This window comes from Heterocephalus glaber, unplaced genomic scaffold (genome assembly GCF_053883595.1).
Source record: "Heterocephalus glaber isolate CG9 unplaced genomic scaffold, H.glaber_assembly_v1.0 deba00001004, whole genome shotgun sequence".
Classification (NCBI taxonomy): Eukaryota; Metazoa; Chordata; class Mammalia; order Rodentia; family Bathyergidae; genus Heterocephalus; species Heterocephalus glaber.
The window spans coordinates 1856986-1875779 of NW_028258179.1; the positions used below are offsets into that span (position 1 = coordinate 1856986).

At 37.9% G+C, this 18794-nt stretch overlaps 1 pseudogene; it reads right to left on the reverse strand.

The window, feature by feature from the left end:
- Nucleotides 1-13124: 13124 nt before the first annotated feature.
- LOC147828547 (thiamine transporter 2-like) lies at nucleotides 13125-18207 on the reverse strand (annotated as a pseudogene).
- Between the last annotated feature and the right edge of the window lie 587 nt (nucleotides 18208-18794).

Consider the following 18794-nt stretch of genomic DNA (forward strand, 5'->3'; position numbering starts at 1 on the left):
GCGCCAGGGATTTAGCTGAGTGGTTCCAGCGCCTGCCTTGCAAGTGCAAGGTCCCGGGTTCAATCCCCAGTACCAAAAAAAAAAAAGAAGATAGGACAGAAATACAAAGAAAACACTTAGAGGAGTACCTTAAACTCATATTTCTCTTAGTTGGGAAGGTGAAGAGATTTGAATTGTCACAAAGTAAAGCTTGATTTATTTCTGTCAAATTTCTGATTTTTTCCAGGTTTTGACTGAATGATTTATGATTGACTGGCTGATTGATTGTGGTACTGGGGAGTGAACCTAGGGCCTTCAAAACTGAGCCCTATCCTCAGCTCTTTCTTTTCAAATCATTTTTATTCTGGGACAGGGTCTTGCTAAATCAGTAAATTGTCCAGGCTGGGTGTGGACTGCAGTCTTCCTGATTCAGCCGCTCAGAGCTGGGGTCACAGGCCTGCGCCACCACGCCTGGCCTTTGATGCTCGCCTGACAACTCCTCTCCTTCATCACAACGTATCGATTCGCCAATAAATAAGGCGCTTAGATCAGATCATACAGAATAGTGGCAGAAAGGGTAGATGGATGAATCATTTTCATCTCTGCTCCTTGTCTAACTCAGAGGAATTCACTGGTTTGAAATGAAGACATAATGGATTTGAGGACAAGCAAAGGAAATATCTGGAGATGATTAATGTGAGTCCTTATAAATTGTAAGTGCACCCTAACCATGCTGACTGATGTGTATACATGCTATTTATTCAGTTCAGAGAGAGAAGAGAGAGAGCGAGCTGTCTGTGTATCGAGGACATCATGGACCAGAAATGGTGTTAGAGGCTAGCATTTAACCTGTGGAAGACTTTATAAAGCTGCTCCAACATATCCCCCCCCCCCCCGGCTCTCAGCAGTCCTGGGGATTGAACTCAAAATTTTCACACTAAGCTACATCTCTAGCCTTTTAAATTTTTTTTTTAAATTTTGAGACAGAGTCTTTCTAAGCCACTAAGTGACACATGATCCTCCTGCTTCAGCCTCCCAGAGTGCTAGATGACAGGCATTTCCCACCATATCTGGCTTCTATTTTATTGATGAGAAAATTGAGATAGTAAAAAAAGGTCTACTTCAAGATAATCCAGGGACAAGGGTGAAGGATTTCTCGGGAGATAGTGGAGAATGAGACTGGCCCTACATTGATCAGGGTTGAAGGTAGGGGACAAGCACATGATGCTTCTATTGTATTATTCTATTTTTTTATTCATTTGAAATTTTTAAAGTCAGTGATCAACATCAAGACTGAAACTCAGATTTTGCTGACTTCAACTTATTCTTTCTCCATCATATCATACATAATAATTTCTGAAAAACTGCAGAACAACTTGGAAGCAAGATCATAAATCTGGAATTTAATTTTATTTTAGAAAGCAACAGTTGATTTTTGTGACCTCAAAGAGTATTGAGTCCATTTGAATCGTAGTTTTAATAATTTCTAAATAAGGATCCTATTTCTTCTATTGAGCCAGTGTGAAGATAAAACAGATTTTTAAAAAATGTCCTGGTATTTCATTTAATTCTGTTTTCTTAAATGATTTCTTTTTGTCTTTCTTTTTTTTTTTTGGTATTGGGGATTGAACTCGGGTCCTTGTGCTTGTGCAGCAGGCGGTGAAAACACTGAGCTAAATCCCCGGCCCAGTCTTTCTTTTTTTTTAAAAGAAGATAACTCAATATTCTAAACATTTTGTATTGAATATTTTTAAAGATAGCTAAGATTGACTCTTCTGTCCAAGAAACTGGGAAAGTTTATGGAATCTGTGAACTAAATTTTAATAAAAGTGAACCTTAGGGCAAGAAAAGCCCTTGAATGGTGGATAATAAAAACCACTTCAACGAAACTTTATGGCTCTGCCCTACACAACAGTTTCCTTCTCTGACCTGTTTAGTGAAAAGAATTTTAAAGAAATACAATCTACATTGACTTCAGCATCTTTATATCTCTCAATACAAAATTACTCGATTTAAGACATTTTGCTAAATGAAAAACACCAGAAACAAATGGCTCTCTATATTATTCTGTTTATGGTATTCTAAAATGACACACTATAGGCTACAACATGGATCTGTGGTTGCTGGGGACTAGGGATGGGGAGAAGGGATCCATGGCAAGGGGGCTAGGGCACTGATTGCTTGGGGTGAGGGAAGTGTTCTTTGTCTTTGTTGTATGGCAGTTACACAGCTTTATTTTTTATTTTTTTATTTTTTGGTACAGAGGTCAAACTTGGGATCTTGCGCTTGTGAGGCAGGCGGCAGAGCCACTGAGCTAAATCCCCCGGCCCCAGTTATTCAGCTTTATAAGGTGTGATTGAAAAATACGGTGAATATTTTAAAATTATTACAGTAAATGACAACTCTGCTGTTAATTCCTTCAGGATAACCCCCTTTCTTTGAACATACTTATCCCATTGTCCTTGCCACTTTCTGAAGCAGTTCTGAAAGTGAGACAGTTTTGTGAGTGTCTTTAGTTGCACTGCCATGGCTCCCTTGATGTCCTCCTGAATGAATCCAAACTGTTTACTCTCCATGGTCATGTTGACTTGGGGAAGAGCCAGACACTGCATGATGCTAGATTCAGTGAATAAGATGGATGAAGACAAGCTATGATGTTTCCACCAGCTTGTTTTTCTGTTGATGGTACTCAGCAGTGCCATTCACCACAATTTTGATCACACCTCCTAAAGACACTTACGAAAGAGGACTTCCAGACTGCTTCAAAAAGTGGCAAGAAGGGTGGGATAAATGTGTTTGAAGCAAAAATGAGTATTGTGAGGGGGATTAATGGGAATGCATTTTTAGTGTAGTGTTTTGAATTTAAACATTTGCCAGATATTGTGATCACCCTTTCACCTCCTGTATGTTGCCCCCCAATTCATAGACCTGTGATGAGAAAGTATGTTTCCAATATGTGAATTATATTCAATAAGTCTGATTTTAAAAGTTTGTGTGTGCATATATGTACTATATATATACAGTAGTATGCATAACACATGTAGTAGTATTATAATCTATAGGTAGTTGAACACACACCTCTGTGTCCGGGGACTGAGGCCACACACTCACCCAAGTGTTGACAGGAAGCCCCTGTCCTTGGTTGTCATCCACAGTCGCAGTCACCGTGGTCTGCTTCTCCAAGGCCAGGGAGGTGTAGATGCTGAAATCCAATGTGCATACCTCACACTGAGATGAACTGCAACCTGAAATCCAACGTTGTTCCCATGAATACTTTTTAGAAGAGCAACATACATGAGCTTCTAAATACAAAGCTGTGAACTGTACTGTTCCCAAGGCTTTGCTCCTCTGAGAAAGCCCAGGCTTTTGCTGATTCTTTCTAGGAGCAATTCTGGTAGCCACGGTCAGAGGAAAGAAGGGGAAATGGGACAGTTGAATGTATTTAAACATTCCGTGGGGTGTGATGTTTTTAAGTTTAAAAACTTTTTTTCAATTTTATTTTGTATTAGTACATATTTGTAGTAAATAACGATTATGTTCCTCATGGAGAGTTGGACATGTATATAACACATCTTAATTCTTTCTGTATCCTCTTCCCCTTCCTCCTCTTTTGATCCCCTTCCCATTTGCAAATGATCTATCTCCCTGTTTCCTAGTATCTGTCTTTTATTTGGATCTTTACTTATTTAGGTTTTGGGTTTCCATCTTAGAGAAATCATGTGATATTTAAGCTCATTTGTCTGTTTTATTTCCCTTCACATTATGGTCTCAAGGTGCAGCCATTTCCCTACTATTAACTTAAGTCTATCCTTCTTTATGGAAAAGTAGTCCATTGTATATAAATACTAGATTTTCTTTATCCAGTCATCCATTGATGGGCACAGAGACCATTTCTAAAATTTAGTCATTATTAATAGTGCTGCTCTAAACATGGATATGCACATTCCACTGTAATATGAAGTCTTTAACTCTTTCAGGATGATACCTAGAAGGGGAATAGCTGGGTTCAACAGAATTTCTATTTTTTATTTTTTTGAGGAATCTCTATACTGATTTTTATAATGGTTGTACTAGCTTACCTTGCCACCAACAATAAAGAAGTGTTCTTTCTGCCCAGAGCCTCTCCAGCATTTGTTTTTATTTGATTTCTTGATGATGAACATTAACCAGATTCTAAATCCCCTGCAATTAGGGAATATTGAACATTACTTGAGATAAATATGAGTTGGTGGGCACTAGTTAAATTAGAAGCTTCAATAAATGGAATCATAAGTCTATTTGATGAAAATTTACTGTTTCTTGGAAATTTAGATACTGGATCACTGACAATCTAAATTAGCAATTTCTAAGTATGAAGATGAAATTTTCCATGGAAAACCCACGAATTATTTCTTTTCATAGTTAGTTGAATCTAACAATTCATTTTAAATAATTATACTGGGTTTTAAAATTTAGTCAGTCAAGATTAAGATACAGTATATACATTGGAGTTCTTCTATGTAACTTAGCCAAAGTATTTGTAACTTAATTTATTTAAAAATATGAAGGAACAAGACAAGGATGCCCACTATCGCCACTCCTATTTAATATTGTTCTTGAAACATTAGCCACAGAATTAGAAAAGATAAAAAATTAAAGGAATAAAAATAGGAAAGGAAGAAGTTAAATTGTCATTATTTGCTGATGATATGATACTTTACATAGAAGACCCAAAATACTCTGCCAAAAGACTTAATTGACAGATTCAGTAGAGTAGCTGGATATAAGGTCAACACTCAAAAAAATAGCCTTTTTATATACAAATAATAGACTCACTGAGAGAGAAATTAGGGAAACAATTCCTTTTACAATATCATCCAAAAAAAAGAAATATATAGGAGTCAATCTAACAAAGGAAGCAAAAGACCTGTACACTGAAAACTACAGCATTCTGAAAAACGAGATCAAAGAGAATATAAGAAAATGGAAAGACATCCCTTGTTCCTGAATAGGAAGAACCAATATAGTGAAAATGGCCATACTTCCAAAACTATTATATAGGTTTAATGCAATGCCAATTCTAATTCCAACAATATATTTCACAGAACCAGAAAAAACAATCCAAAAAATCATTTGGAAACAGAAGAGACCTAGAATAGCAAAAGAAATTTTAGGTAACAGAGATATGGCTGGAGGTATTACAATCCCCAACTTGAAACTATACTACAAAGCTACTGTGATTAAAAACAGCATGGTATTGGCAAAGAAACAGACCCAAGGATCAGTGGAATAGATTAGAAGAAGAAACAACTACAGACATGCTCAGCTACCTCACCTTTGACAAAGGAGCCAACCATCCTCATTGGAGGAAAGATAGCCTATTTTATAAATGCTGTTGAAAAAACTGGATTTCAACCTGCCAAAGATTAAAACTAGACCCATATCTATCACTAAGCACTAAATTAAATTCAAAGTGGATTAAAGATTTAAATACTAGGACAGAAACATTAAATTTGCTAGAAGATAAGTTAGGTAGAACTCTTGAAGATATTTGTATAGGAAAAGACTTTATGAACAATACCTCAGTGGCATGGGAACTTGCACAAAGAGTCAACAACTGGGATCTCATCTTATTAAAAACTTTTGTACTGTAAGAGAAACCACCAACCGACCTAAGAGACAACCTACAATGTGGAAAAAATTTTCAGCAACTGTACCTTAGACAAAGGACTACTATCTAGAATGTATAAAGAACTTAAAAAAATCAGACCCCCCCCCCAAATTCAAAGACCCAATTCAAAAATGGGCATCTGAAATGAACAGACATTTTTCAGACAAAGAAGTAGAAGCAGCAAATAAATATATGAAAAAATGTTCAACATCACTAGTCATTTGAGAGATGCAGATGAAAACAACACTGAGATTCCACCTCACCCCAGAAAGAGTGGCTGCTGTCAAGAAATCAACCAATAACAAATGCTGGCAGGAGTGTGGAGAGAAAGGAACCCTTCTCCATTGTTGGTGGGAGTGCAGACTGGTGCAACCACTATGGAAATCAGTATGGAGATACCTCAAAGAGCTAGGACTAGAAGTCCCATTTGACCCAGCTATCCCTCTGCTGGATATCTTCCCAAAAGAATTAAAAGAATCATACCACAGTGATATATGTGCATCCATGTTTATAGCGGCACAGTTTGTAATAGCTAAAGGTTTGGAAACAGCCCAAGTGCCCATCAACTGGAAACTGGATAAGAAGATGTGGTTTTTTAATAAAATGGAGTACTACTCAGCCATAAAGGACAAGAAACTAGAGTCATTTATAGCTAAATGGATGCATATTGAGGCCATCCTCTTAAGTGAAATAAATAGGACACACATGTGTAAATACCGAATAGTTTCTCTAGTGTGAGAAACTGAAAGTGTAATTAAGGATACACATGGATGAAATGGCCTAATAACACATTTCTCAGATTGTGTTTCTATCACGTGTCATATGACTGTATCGAAATTTAAATTAGGGAGAAGTTTGGCTTATGTGGAGTCTGCTAACTGGAGTTTTTTTTTCCAGATCATTATTTGTTCAATGTTGGTTTTGGGGATCTTTCTGAGACAAATCACATCCTCTGGTGTCTTGTTGGTGCTTGAGATGCTTTTTTAAGTTATATGGAAAAATGTTTAAGTGCTTTTCAGTTTTGTTTTGGTTGAGTTCTACTGTATTTGAATATTATTGTAGTTTTTTTCCCCCTTGCATTGTTCTTCTTTGAATGGTTTTAATTTTTGTATGTGTGTGTTTGATAATAAAGTTATTTAAAAAAATACGAAGCCAAGTGAAGTTTTAACTCTTTGTGTGTCCCATGCAAAAATCCTCAGATATAAAAAGAAATACAGGGGAGGGCTTTTAGCTCAGTGTTTTTGCTGCCTGCTGCACAAGCACAAGGACCCGAGTTCATTCCCCGGTACCAAAAAAAAAAAAAAAAGAAAGAAAAGAAAAGAAAAAAGAAAAAGAAATACAAAGCAAAAAAAAAGGGGCCTTTTCTAGAACTTCCAGAGGGAGAACAACCCTGTCAACATCTTGATTGTGGACTCTGGCCTTTAAACTGTGAGATAATACATTTCTGTTGTTTGAAGCTATCTGCTTTATAGCAATTTTTTTTGGCAACTAGGAAAGTGATACTGGCATAGGGAATAAGGCAAATGTAGTGAGTTGAGTAGTGGCCTCTTGAAATATGTATTTAAATCCCTATCCCCAGAAAATGTTAATGTGTCCTTATGTGGAAAAAAAATGGTCTTTGTAGATGTATTTGAGAATTTTGAGATGAGATTTTCTTGGATTTAGGGGAGATCCTAAATTCTATTCATTGTTATAAGGGAAAGGCTCTTTCTCACCATGAAAATTGAGTGCTACAAGAGTATTCACATCTCTTTATGTATTGTGAGTCTGCATTAAAATAGCTAAGATTATTTTGATACCTAAAAGAACAATTTTCTAACCTCAGAGATAATATTACCCCCATTGAGTGCTCATGATGTAAAATGACAAAATATGACAAAGAATTTTAAGAAAACCTATACAACAGATAAAAAAGTAGTAACACATCGATGGGTTGGAATTTTCAATACTGTCAACATTTTTATTTTTCCCAAATTAATCCATAGACTCAAAACCATCCTGATCCAAATCCATAAACCTTGTTTTTTTTTTAAAGAATTAGACTAGTTGATTCTAAAATACATATGAAAATATAAAGGACATAAGTAAGGAAAGACTATCCTGAAAAGAACAAAGTTGGATGACATACATTACCAGATTATAAGACTTAATATGAGGTCTGATCCAACATAGGGTGAATATTTCAATTAAAAATGATTACAGTAAAGGACACATGGCCATTGATCCCCTCAGTATTTCTCCTTGCTTCAGACACACTCATTCCATCATTCTTGCCACTTTCTGAAGCAGTTCTGGAAGTCCTCTTTCGTGAGTGTCTTTACTTGTACTTTCATGGCTGCCTTGATATCCTGAATTAATTCAGTGAATTTTCCTTGATGGTCATTTTGACTTTAAAGAGGAGCCGGAAGTTGAATCTTGCCAGATTTGGTGAGTAAGGTAGATGAGGACACATGGTAATGTTTTATTTATTTATTTATTTATTTATTTATTTATTTCGGTAATGTTTTTATTTGACAGAAATGTCATATATGTTTTGAATTGGAAACCTTAAGTTCATGAAAGAATAACCTGAATTTCTATTTCTTGGAGTGTTTGTGGCAGTTTTTGGCAACCAGGTTATTTTTTTTTTTTTTTTTGGGTACCGAGGATCGAACTTGGGTGCTTGCGCTTGTGCAGCAGGCAGCAAAACCACTGAGCTAAATCCCCGGCCCTACCAGGTTATGTTTATCCAATAGAACAAAGTATAAATATTTATATGATAGTCTTTCTTATTTGAATATTATGTAATTTATTTGTGAAGCCACGTGAAGTTTTCTTTGAGTGAGACGTTTTAAGGATTAAATTTCTCTAACAGGACTCTTTAGGTTTTCTATTTCATCTTGGGTTTATTTTGGAAAATTGTAATTTTAAGGAACTGTGCATCTCATTTAAAATTTCAAATTTGTTGGCATAAAATTATATCTTATTGCCTCTTAAATATTTAAAATATATGTAATCATGTCTTCATTTTCTTTCTTTCTTTCTTATTAATTCTTTCTTCTTAATTCTTTCTTTCTTCTTTTCTCTTTTCTTTGTTTTTTCAACACAAGGCCTTGCTATGCAGTTCAGGCTGGACTTGAACTTACTATGTAGCCCTGGTTGGCCCCAAACTCACTGTGATCCTCCTGCCTCAGCTTCCCAAGTGCTGGGATTACAGGTGTGTGCTACCACACCCTGCTATTTTATTTTCATTCTTAATAGCTTGTAGTTTTCCAAGAATAGACTCTCCCACATTTTTTGTCACTCCACATAATTTGGCTTTGCTGATCCTGTTGCATCCTTTCCTATTCTGTTGATTTTATCTGTGGTTCCTGTGTGTATGTGTGTAATACAGTACCAGGGATTGAATGCAGGGCCTTTGCACTGAGCTACGTACCCGGATCTTTTTGATTTTAAAATAAGGTTTTGCTAAGTCACTAAGTTTCCCAGGGTGGTCTCAGATTTGCAATTCTTCTGCCTCAGCCTCAGAGTGCTTCTGGAATTACAGACATGTGGGACCATGCCTGGCTTATTTTGGCTCTTATAGATCATTTTCTGACTTTCTTTTAATTTAATTTATTTATTTTGTGGTGCTAAAGATTGAACCTAGGGCTTTTGCTCTGAGCTACATCCTTAGCCTTTTTAATCTTTTTATTTTGAGATAGAGTCTTGCTAATTTGCCCAGGCTTGCCTCCAATTTGTCATCCTCCTGCCTCAGCTTCTAGAGTAGCTAGGATTACAGGTGTGCACTCCTTTAGATTTAAAAGCCTCTTCTAGCATTTGGAGATAGATGTTTAGAACACTTAATTTTTATCCTTTCTTTATATTAAAATAAATTCATTTGAAGCTGTACATCTCCCCCCTTGCACTGTTTTGATTCATCATATTTTCATTATCATTTAGTTCTAATCTCAACTGTAAGTTATTTCTTGATGATGTTCTTTTTAAAATTCCAATTCTTTTGGATACTTTAAATTACAATTTTGTTGATGATTTTAGCTTCATTATAGCTGTCTGAATACTTACTCTACAGGATTTTGATCCTTGAAATTTGTTTTGGCTACTTTTTAATCCATTGCCGAATTTGTGTCCATTAGAATCCATGTTCGCCTAAAAGATGTTTAAATGTTGACCTTTGGAACTTTACTGAACACGAAGTTTTAATCTTCTTAATCTTTATGGACATTTTTCACTTTTTTTTTTGGCACCAGGGATCGAACTCAGGACCTTGCGCTTGTGCAGCAGGTGGCAGCACCACTGAGCTAAATCCCCGAACGTTATGGACATTTTTAACTCCCAGCTCTGGACAAAGGTGTTTTCATAGTTCCAAATCTGAGTGTGGACACTTTTTTCCTGTTTAAAATTTTGTATTAGTCCATGTTTACAGTACGTAATGCTTACATTCCTTGTGTGGAGTTGGTACCTGCACATGACTCATCTTTTTTTTGGTACGGGGGATCGAACTCGCATTCTTGCGAGCACATGACTCATCTTTATTCCTTTTCTCATCTCCTTTCTCTCTCCTTTCCTGCATCTCTTGGTCCCCTTCCCATCTGAGAAAGATATGTCTTTCTACTTCCTATTATCTTTCTTTTATTTTGTTCTTCATTTATAGTTTTGTTTTGGTGCCGGGGATCCAACTCAGGTCCTTGCGCTTGCACAGCAGGCAGCGAAACCACTGAGCTAAATCCCCAGCCCATGTAGTTTTTGTTTTTAATATAAGACAAACCACATCATAGTTAAGTTGTGTGCCTGATTAATTTTACTCAGTATATTTTTCATTTTAGTTTAGATAGGTTTTGCTTAATATACTTTAGATTATGTTGTACATTGTATGTAAATTTATAATTGCTTTGTTTATCACCTACTGATTAGCCCTTTATCATTATAAAGTTATTAGGAGATTAATCATGATGAAAAGACAAATCACTCTTGCATTATTGCTTATTTTTCTGAACTTCGGATAACTAAACCAGCCGCCCTTTGGTTATTGCTTGCATACTGTAGCTTTTCTCATTCTTTAAATTTCGAACTTTTGGAGGTCCTATTTCCAAGAAGTGTGTATTAAAAGCAACATAATTCAGTTTTGACTTTTAAAATTCATTCAGCTGACTTTTGTCTTGAAGCTGTAGTAATTAGTTCAGACACATTTTAATGATCTTACGGATTCATTTGCTTTTAAACTTCCCAGCTTGCTCTGGGCTTTCTCTTTCTTGCCTTTTGTTGCATTAATGGAAATTAAAAATACTTTCATTTATTAGCTTATTAGTGTAGTGCCCAGATTGCGAAGTCCCAAAGACCACCAGGAGGCCGTTTCCGATGTAAGCACATAAGGGTCGTTTATTCAAGCTTAAGCAGGGACTCTCAATTGTCACCGACACAGCGGATCGAGATTGAGAGCCCCGAGTTCCAAATTAGCGGGATTTTTATAGAAGTTACAGCAAGTTTTCATCTAGCAATTACAATGATTGGTCGGCGCTTAGCATGCATGAAGTGTAGATTTCTGATTGGCTAGGCTCATCGCGGGGGGTTGAGGGGGATTATGTATAGGTTTTACAAGGGAAAAGGGGCACAAAGGTTAGTAGCCCACTGTCACATACTGATGGTCAGCAGACATCCTGACTAATAGTCACGACCACCCTGTGTGGATAGTCAGCACGTTAACAGATTGTTCCTACAGATAGTGGGCCCAGGATGTTCATTTCCTGGGTAAACAGATGGCTGAGTAATAAATTTAGGAATCTTGTGTTACAGATTGTGTCTTTTGTCCTAGATCAAGCACATTTTAATCATTAATGTGAGAGGACAAAGGAGACTACTCCATTTTGGGCAAAATGGAGTCATTCTGGTCTCACACAAGCAAAATGGAGTTACTTTGGTCTCACATTAGTAAAATTTATTTTATTCTTCTACATTTTAGTGCTTACTGTAATGATTAGAGCATGTAATTTTTTTAACCCAGCAATCTACCTTAAATTATTATTTTCACTACTTCCTTCATACTATATAAGGATTTTGCAGTACTCCATTCCATCACTTTCCTTTCTTTTGTGTCACCTAAATTTTAGTTCAACCTATTTTTTTAAAATTAGAAATATTTTACTGTTGTTTTAAAAATCAAGATTTGCTTAGAGATACTCAATGCTTATCCTTCCACAGTTGTTTATTTTTCCTGAATTACTGCTAATCTCATGTTGATTATTTTCTTTCTGCCTGAGGAACTCTTTTCAGTATTTCTTTTAGTGTGAACCATAATAATTTTGCTAAATTATTGTTTGTCTGAAACATATCTTTATTATGCCTTAGCTTTAGAAGAAAATTATTGCTGTGTAAAAAATTCTAGTTAAGCAGTTCTTTACTTTCACTACTTAATATTATGGGAAGGAACATATTTTTAGATGTTTGCTTTATCAAATTAAACACTTCACCACACCGGACATAAGAAAAAATGTTCAATCCTCCGTGTGTTCTCTGGGCAATATCCATTAGCTCCTTAGCTCATTTTCTTCCCTTTTTAATTAATCTAGATCAAGTAGTTCCTATTTTACCCTCATATTGTTACAGAAATCTTGGAAAGAAATACACAGAGACACAGAATTCGGATACAATAATAAAATTTCTTCTTGCGAGCGGATGGGAACGCCAGAAACCAGTCTGGTCAGTATCTGTGTCCCCTTTGTTCAGCATTTACCTTTTTATATCCTTTTTAGCCATTATCTCATCCCTAGTGGTCTTTGATATGTAAATACAATTCCAGTTCCTATTTACAAGTCACAGACACAAGATAGGCCATATACATTGTAAATTCACCCTGGCCTGGTAACTTTGTTAGATTAATGAAGTTACTGGTTAGAGTCAGATAATCTTCACTTTAAACAAGGAGTTACAGGAAAAGCAAATCTTAAAAGAACACATTACTTATTTTGCTTCTACAACTACCTTAATATTCAATCTATTAAGTTATCTAAAACTTTTCCGTATCAATATGTAATATGGTACATATTATATTTATTTGCAATTGTATAGAACTTCTACAGTAGCCCTAAGAATATTTGATAATTTTTTTAAAATAAAAGAGTAACTCTAATGTGCTCTGGTGATTCAAGCAGGCAAGGGAAATCTGAAGTGAAAACTAAGCTTAGTAAAACTTAGATAGAATCACATCTTATTATAGTATGTTGCTAAAAAGACAAAATCAAAACCTAAATATATATCACTGCTCATTAGTTGTGAGCACTTGGCTTTTGTTCCCTGAGTCCTAAGAAAAAGTTGATTAAAATAGGAATGCAGTTCTATTGTCTCTTATAGGCAACATTAAATTTAACATTGCAAAATGCTATTCAAAGGGACTGGAAGAATAAATAAACACATTTGGTTGCTTCAAGTGTATACTGCTAAAAGGAAGAAATAATAAATACATGCTATGGTTATAAGAAGTGTATAATGACTTGAATCATAAAAGACCACCATAACACATTCAAATGTTTGCTGTGAAATGCATGAGAAATAGGAAGCCTACATCTGCTGCTAAGATCCCAAGGCCAAAGACTTTCGTACAGGCCACTGTGAAAGCTGCCACCGCCCTTGAAACGAAAGGAATCAGTGTAGAAGACAGCTTTGAGTCCATGTATAGTAAAGTAGCCTACAAGTCTGTTAAAATCTACATTAAGAATCCTTGAAGCAATTTTAAGATACAGTCCTGTAAACTTTGAATGAAAAAACATCACGTGATCTAATTCTGCAAACTTTTTCTCTTAAAGTTTGAAATAGACTGAGTTTGGGTGCCTACAAATCCATAGACTGCCTGGAAAAGACCTGAAGAAGCCATTGTTTCTTTCCTCTCCCCTTTGCAGATGATAAAATTCAGGCTCAGAAACCTAGTGTCAAATTAAAAACAAATCTGGACTTAGGGAGCAGCTTTTTATTTAGAAGAAAGATTCTGGCGATAGGAAGAGTGCTCTAGAAATCTGCAAATGTCTTGAAGTCAGAGAAAAGGAGTTTTCTTTTATAGGGTAAAGGAGGGGCACGCAGAGATAAGCAGAATCTTTGGAAAGGAAACTGGACAATCAATGGGAAATGCTCGGTAAGTTCTGACAGGAAAGTGTCCCACTGTGTCCGCCAATTCCCAGAGGACCTGATAAGGGGGCACATTTGACATTTTTCTGTGTTTGTTCAGGGTTAGGACCAGTGGGGTTTAGAAGCCTGTAGGAAAGGAAGGCGTTGATTAAAGTTTGGTCAAGGCAAATAAAAGGGTAAGAAATAGGGAATTATGGAGGTTTGGTCATTGGAGAGAGGGTATCTAAGGTCTTTGGCCTAGTTTCCTAATCCACAGTGCCCATTCTTTTCTACCATGACCTTTCCAGCCGCTCTGTTATGGGTGCTCTAGTGAGAGCCTCTTTCCTTTTGCTTTTGTCTTTGTTTTCTCTTTATGTCTGTAGCATCATTTAAAAAAAATTCCCTCAAGGTTCCTGATAAATTCCAAGCTTCAGGACACCACCCTTCCCAGGCTCAAAGTTACAAAAATGAAAGACTTTACTTTGAGAAGAGAGCCCTGGGCCACCCTGCTGGAGAAAGAGAAATGCAGCCTAGGGTATTGATTATCCAGGATTTAGTTCACAGGGCTCAGCCATCCAGGCACACAGAAGCTGGTGTAGCCGTGATTCAAGGAGGCCTGGCTACTGTTCAACCTGGTAGTAGACCTTGGCATCAGCCATGTGGTGCTGCTTTCACAGGCATCCAGAACGCAAGAGTTGTGAGGTCAGGAAGGCTCCACCCAGATTTCAGAAGAAGGCCTGGGAGGCCAGGCAGTGTGCCCGAGAGGGCTGTGGGTGAAGCTGTGAGTGTGAAGGTAGTAAATTTTGGGTTCCTTGCTGTTTAAAACTGTACAGCATAGTGGGGGAAATGAAATAAATGCATTTATAGTTTTAATACAATAGGATGAAGGTATAAAAGGGCCCTAATCTTAACCCTAGTATAACCCTAACTCTAATCTACTGGTTCTCAACCAGAGGTATTTTTTCCTTTGAGGGACAGATGGCAATATGTGAAGATATATTTGGCTGTCATGACTGGGGGCATCCTGGCATCTAGAGAGACTGATAATACGGCTGGGGCAAACATGAGGCAGCCCCCTCACCTCCATGGCATAGAGTTACCCAGCTGCAGATGTCAGTGTGCTGGGAACGAGAAACACTGACCTAACTACCTAGCTCTGTGTGAAACATCCCTGGAAGAAACTCATTTGATAAGGTGTGTTATGCAGATATAATGTGTTCCTACAATGTGCTAGGAGCTGAGCAGAGAGCTGGTGTCAGATTTCTTACTATTTCCATCTCTCTTAGCGTCACTGCTTAATTTATACGAGGCCCAGGTCAGCAGCAAATCTGTTTTGTTTTGCCTAGAAATTTGGAACTAATTAGGATCCTTGCTGTCACAAAAGGACTAAAAAGTATTTGAGTTGAAAGGGTTTAGATAGTGACTTTTCTGAAATTTCATCATTTCTACACATATCCTAAATACGAGCATATAAGGCGAATAGGAGAGGATTTACCTTTCTTCTTCCCAAACCAAATACTTACTGAGGAAATGAGTTTCATATGAACCTAATTCTACTCGTGAAATGGGAATTTTCAGAAAGGGAAACTAGAATATTAACTCAACGGTGAGTCCTGAACTTTTAAACAATAATTGGGCGTGTAGCAACTCAACTTCAAAATAAATTATCTTCAAAGTTTCATTTGCTATAAAACGTTTGTTTTGTTTTGGTTGGGAGAACACATGTATATTGTTCAGTTGACTTCAAAGATGGCTCTGCCCTTCTTATTTTAGAGTAGTAGTGCTTGAATTGGCCCGTGTTACAGTATTAATATCTGCATCACTAGACCTATTTCCACTCCTAGATCCTCACTTCCTTTGGAAAAGTGTTTCAGCACATTCTGGGAAGGAGGAAGAATGCATGAACAAGTACCTAAAAGCCCCCGATTCCCGCAGCTTCTCACCAAGAGGGACTTTCTGTCCAAGCAGGAAGCCCAGGAGGAAGCTCAAAGGGAGAACCCAGTAGTAGACCTGGAAGCATTCAGGTCACCCATCTCCTGATATTTCTCCGGTGGGATAAGATGCAATGTCCAAGATGCACCTGTAAATGAACATGAGCGAAGCAGACACACACCAGCCCCTCACAGGACAGTAGTGAAGACTGAGGTACCCAAATGACCACTGCGCGGGCCTGCTGTACACCTTCCCTTTCCTGACAGAAGAACTCTTTGGCTTCTGTTGCTCTTATCCCGTAATCAAGGATTTCTACTTGTTAGGGGTCCTGTGTCCCCAGTTCTTGCTAATGAAAGTATAATATCCATGAAAAGCCCGACAGAAAATTATGTGGACATAGTACAGGAATGAGGTTGTGGAGAGGAGACAGGGAAGGAGTTACAGGAGTCTGGAGTTAACTATTGTTCTCAGGAATTTCTGGATATAAGGGGATAGGGGAAGGTGGGCATAGAGAAGAGTCTTAAATTACGAGACAACAACTTTTGGCAAATCCCCATACAGAGAGTTAAGGAAAGATATAAATATATTACCTAAGTTATCTTGACTGAGAACCCCTGAAATAATAAAGTAGCTCTAAGAGCAGTTATCTTTCAATTTTCTCTGACTATTGGCTGAGAAAGAAAAGTCTGTATAATGATCAGTGCATGTATATGTGTATGAGTAGAAATTCTGTCAGGCCAAAGCTGATGTGCTCCTCGCCCTACCCTATATCACATCCTGTCCTAGCTGATCCGCTCCTAGTCTTTGGTTTTAAAAGTCTGTTTGGCATCCCACAAGGTGGAATGCAAGATCTATAATCTGTACCAGGCCAGGGAGGAGTATTTTAGACTCATGGGCCACACACCCACCTTTGCTTTTGTTTATTCTTTTACAACCCTTGTTACATGTTTTTTTTCCCCCCTACAACATAAAAATGTAGAACTGTTAGTCACGGTGGTCTGTGGCTCAGAGTTTGTCCACTTTTTATCAGTGGTCTGCAAACTACACTTTAAGGCAGAGAGGAAATGAAATATCAGGGAAGGGGAGGAGTTTAGACAGTGCAACCTTCAGCCATCCAGCTGTGTATGGCCTTACTGTATTTGCACACTGTATTTGTAGCCCCTGTTTTTAGGGGTGGGGAAAACATTCTCTTCCATGCTTGTCTTCATGAACCTTCTATTTCAATAGCTGCCGCTTTTAAATTTTATGACAAAACTCTTATTTTAAAACTATTTGGTCCTCAATGTGGAAGTCACTACAACAGAGTTATTCAAGATTACGATTTGAAAGCTGTGTTAATTTATTCTGTTTAAGAAAATCAAGTACTAAAAATGTCTGCTTTTTTACCCAAGATACTACTATATATAAATACTTCTGGATATATGATCCCTTTTGATCTTAAAAGCAATCTTGTGAAATATGCTAGTAGGTATTATTCTGGCATTTTAGGAGTAATTGGCAAGTAATGGATAAAAAAATTGATCTAGTGCCTGTCCACTTATTCATCTGGTCTCTTCTTTATAAACAGTGAAAATGTTACATTTAAATATATTTTGAATACTAGTCCTGCCTTAGGCCTCATGATACCAGGTCTTACAGTTTTCTTTTCCCAAGGCTTAATAGCATTGACCTGCACTGCTTAGAGTTACTCACAAACTGCCTTAAATTTTCTACCATGGAGTATCTTGGCCACACAGAAGAGCACATTTTCTGCACACTGACAAGATAAAGCTATGTAGACCTACCTACCTGCAAAGTTTGCGAGGGCTTCCACTGCTCCATTATACACGGAAGGACTTTGGGATGGTGTTTTGTAATCCCATAGGATTTGAACATAGTTCAAAATGTAACCAAAACCTGCAGTGGAAAAAGTTCACCCCAGGGACAGTAAAAGAGACACCTCGAGGAGTAGCACTCCTTCACATTTTGGAACCACTGCATACATTCTTTAAGGCCACAATTTCAGTCTTTGGGGTGCCCTGCTGGCTGTCCTCCAGATTCCCAGCAATGGTGAATGATTTCTGCCGAGCTGTTCTGTGATCCTCCCCAAGGGCAGCACGCTTTCCTGGTGGAACTTGCAAGTTCCTTGGAGGAACTTCTTTGATGGGTTCCGTATGAAAAGTACTCTTCTTCAACACAGATAGAAAAAGTGAGAGAGTGAAAGCCACAGAGACAGAGATCAAGGACATGACGTGCAGGTAAAAGTATGACAGGTTTGCCAAGGATACCAGGAGTTGGGCCAGCACCGAAGCCACAGTGTAGGCCACCAGCGTGACGCTCCGACAGTAGCTGCTCACCCTCTGGTAGTGCTCAGGGCTGACCACGCTGTATATGTAGGCGTAGTAGGCCACCTCGGTGGCTGAGACCATCCCAAAGACGAACTCGACAGCCTGCATGGCTCCTACTCCTTGGCCAAACAGGAGCAGCAGCCAGGTCACGATGAAGCTGATGCCTTGTAGGATGATGACTGGCTTGTAGCAGACGTAGTCAGTGAGGACAAACACTGGGAGCAGCAGCGCCAGGTAGGAGTATGTCCAAGATACATTATGTGCATGTATGACAAGACCACATTGAAACCCAATATTTTAAAAAGTCAATATGAACTGCTGAAATATATTTAAAATAAAAACAAATTTTACAGAAAGAATATGCCCAAAATGGAAAAATGTGTTTTGTGAGCTGGAAGATTAAACAGGGAGAGTTTGAGGCTAGACACAGCAGGAAGTGACATGACCTGAGGGCCCGATACCTCCATGGTTGAGACAATGTGTGTCAGTGTCAGGACTCATTGCTTGGCCTCTGACCAAGTGGGTCCAGTTTCATACTTTAATTGGAGTTTCGAGCAAACATTAAAGAGTAATGGAAAACCAAAATTCAAGTGAAACCTTGCAAGGATGAGGCTAGGTGCGGTGGCACACGTCTGTCATCCCGGCACTTGAGAGGCTAAGGCAGGAGGACTGCCTCAAGTTCAAGGCCAGCCTGGGTTACATATTGAGACTTTGTCTCAAAAAAACATTGCAAGGATGTTAGCTATCCATGACAAGTGGAAGGGCCAGGGATTTAGCTCAGTGGTTTCACCGCCTGCTGCGCAAGTGCCAAGGACCCGAGTTCGATCCCCGGT